This window comes from Cheilinus undulatus, linkage group 20, assembly GCF_018320785.1.
Source record: "Cheilinus undulatus linkage group 20, ASM1832078v1, whole genome shotgun sequence".
Classification (NCBI taxonomy): domain Eukaryota; kingdom Metazoa; phylum Chordata; class Actinopteri; order Labriformes; family Labridae; genus Cheilinus; species Cheilinus undulatus.
In genome coordinates this window covers 35,056,913-35,060,607 of record NC_054884.1, presented here as the reverse complement: position 1 = coordinate 35,060,607, position 3,695 = coordinate 35,056,913, and positions in this window count along the sequence as shown.

Here is a 3,695-nt window from a genome sequence, read left to right as displayed (position 1 = left end):
CCTTGCTGTTTCACGCTGCTGTCACTTTAAATACAACTGAATTATTCTAGAAAAACAGCAGTTCAAATGTGGGATAGGTTCCAGACATTTAAGCTTGTCCACCTTAAAGTTAGAAGCCAAATTTAAAAAGTAACACAGCTGCAGAAGCCAAAAATAGTACAATGAAAGAGCCAGCATGCTTTAAAGAAAATATAAAACCACTTTAGATTACTTGATTTGAAATAGTCTTGGACTGATTTGGTTTCTCTTTTTTTAACTGCTTAAAGCTGTTTTTAATTTGTATTTCAGGCAGTTTTGGGTGAAACATCCCTAAAAAACCATGTTGCATTATGGAAGCAAATTTACTTCTTCAATATTTTATATTACTATTAATTTTTAAAGATTTACTTTTGAAAAATTTCCCTTCCTTCAAAAATAACAGTGTCTTTAGAGAAGCACATCAGATAAATGGCATGCAGTAAAGGCGCTGCAGGTTGGGCTTGGACCCAGGCCCACTGTCCTGGAGGAGCCGGCCTATATACATGGGGCATGACCAAATTACAACGCCATCCACGCCACACTTCTTAAATATTTCAACTACTTTTAAATCCTTGAAATGTCCCAGTGTTTCTGTAACTTTATGAAATGACAAGCCTCTCAATTAAACTTAAAACAAAAAGTAAGGCAATTTGTGTTTGGTACATTATTTCTTTGGTGTAACAATGCTTCTTGGTAGTAAATCTTACACCGTTGGAAAGCCTGTTTATTACCCTTTTAGATGATGCCACATTTGTAAGGATCATGCATTTGTGGGATGAGCAGCAGAGCTGAGTATGTGGGTTGCGCCTATGAAAAATGTGCCACATCTTCTCTGCCAATACTAAACAGCTTATTTTGCTGTTGCTATTGGCTCTTGTTTTGAGCTTCTGGTACCCCCAGGTGCCTGTGAGCATGGGCCCTGCTACAGTGGTCAGTAGGTGTCTGCTTCAAGAATCAGCATGCCACGTTTGACTGATCTGGATAGGGCCAGTCGGTTGGGCAACTTCAAGCTGGTGTTCCGCAAAACCAAGTTGCGGCATTGTTCAGAGTGAACCCTGGTACCATCTCCAAACTGAAGGCCAAGTTCCATATAGCAGGGAATGTCAGAGACAGGCCGTGAAGTGGGAGTCCCAAGACAGCAACCCAAGAATACAGTTTTCTCACCCTGTCAGCAAGAACTCTATCCTCCAAGATGACAACACTCACCCCCACAGAGCGGGGTTTATCAAAGACAACCACCAGAATTTGGGAGTGGAGAGGATGGAATGGCCTGCCAGCAGTCCTGACCTTAACCCTACTGAACACTTGTGGGATCAGCTTGGGCGTGCTGTTCGTGCCAGAGTGACCAACACAACCACGTTGGCTGATTTGCAACAAATGCTGGTTGAAGAATGGGATGCAATCCCACAGCAGTGTGTGACCAGGCTGGTGACCAGCATGAGGAGGAGGAGCCAGGCTGTTGTGGCTTTGTATGGTGCTTCCACATGCTTCTGAGGCTCCTGTTTGTTGAATGAATAAATTGTTAAATTGTCAATATGTCTTGTTTCCTCAAACTTCAATCATCCAATCCACCAAACACCCAACAAGAGTCAATGGCAGAATCAGCTGTTTGGCACATTTTTCATGGGTGCAACCCACATACTCAGCTCTGCTGCTCATCCCACAAATGCATGATCCTTACAAATGTGGCATCATTTAAAAGAGTAATAAACAGGCTTTCCAACGGTATAAGATTTATTACCAATAAACATTGTTACACCAAAGAAATAATGTAAAAACACAAATATCCTTACTTTTTGTTTTAAGTTTGACTTTCAGCTAAATTTTTGTGCACTTGAGAAGCAGAGTTTATCAGTACAGCAGACTGAAAATGTTTGATTTTCTGTTGCACACTCGGTCAAGAGAATTTTTCACTTCTAAAAAATCTTGGTCATATTTTCAATTCACTTCACAACAGCTAAACTTTAGTGATCCTGCGAACACATTGAGTTATGGGTTTTTTTTGTAGGTGATGATCTGAATTTTCATAACACCCTCTTCGCTAGCGAAGAAAAAGTTTCAGCTCTTGCCTGGTCTTGCAAAGTACGTTGCATCCAGAAAGTATCCAGACCCCAATCTCTTTTTATTAATTTTGTTATGTCCTCCAGCAATCTGGGCTTTGTGGCAGAGTGGCTAGACGGAAGCCTCTCCTTGGTGCAAAATGTGAAAGACCACTTGGAGTTTGCAAAGAAAACCTCCATGTGAAAGCAAAGCAGGCTTTTGTGTGATAGAGAGCTGCTGTAATGGAACTTTGTTCCATCTCCACACAAGATCTCTGGAGCTCAGTCAGAGTGACCACCAGGTTCTTGGTCACCTCTCTTACTAAGGTATGAGTTATTTCAGTTTTAGGATTGTGTTTTCACTTTGCCATGATGGGGTACTGAGTGTAGATTAATGAGAGGAATAATGCTTTTTCTCAACCATAGCATTAGGCTGCAACATAACAAAATTTTAAAAAGTAAGGTGGTCTGAATTCTTCCTGAATGCACTGATGCCATGGTTGTCACAGTACCAGAATTTTAAAATTCAATATAATAATGGTAAAAATCAGACAAAACCTCTTTCAATACTAAAGCAACAAAACCGAAGTCCTAAGGTGCCCTGGTACAGCAGGGACCAAGCTCTAAATTTAGTTCTAGGGTAGAAATGACGCCCCCCTGCTTAGTGGGTTGTACTTTCCAAAGGCCTCAGAACTATGGTGGGTGGGGCTGCAGCGCTTAACGTGTCTGATTCATAACAAGGTCAACGGCTGCCAGTGACACTCAAATGACCACCAAGATTATTAGCATTCTGATGGATCAGTCAGTTTTGGAGCTGAAGCCATTTGGATCAAGCTTTGGATAACAGTGACCTCCATGAATTAGCGCCTACACAGACACTTGAGACGATTCTAATTATACACCATGGATTATAGGGGCTGTGTCTGTCCTCGACCCTTTATTACAATATATGTAAATACAAAACAACACAGGTGTAAATCACAAAAAGTTATAATTATTATTATTTATCAAAAGATCTGATAGCACAAGAATATTGGTTTACTTCATCTTAATGAACCTGGCTATATGATGCCTGATTTGCATAATCATCCTGGGACTAAAGACCCCAGTGGAAATGCAGACAACAATGCGCCACAGGAACAAATTAGTTCCTGGATGAAAAGTCCCTGAACTAAATGTCTGGGTTACTTTCGGCCAGAAAAGCCCCTCTAGACACCCAGGACTGAGAAATCTGGTTCTCGGCCCATATAACTTGTAAGCAAACTTCTACATGTGCTGGGAAATTAGTCAAGATCCAGTTTCTGTTATGATTTTGGCTTCCCATGGTCATGAAAGCAAGATAACTGGGATTGTGCGATTACTGTGCTGCATTCCCTGTTGCTCATTTGTAACCACAGGTTTTGTTCTGTGTGGCAAATTAAGCGACCCTCCCTTCCTTTACAGTTCAGTATTTGCTCTGCCCCTCTAACCTAAAACAGCTCTCACTTTGATTTAAGTGAGGAGCTGAGGAAGCCACTGCATAAAGTCTGGTTAGTCTGAAAAGCATAACAAAAAGGCAGCCATTAGTTAACAAAAAAGGCAAAATTACCTCAGTCATATGGAACCACTCTGGTTTTGAGGAGTCAGAAAGATAATGCA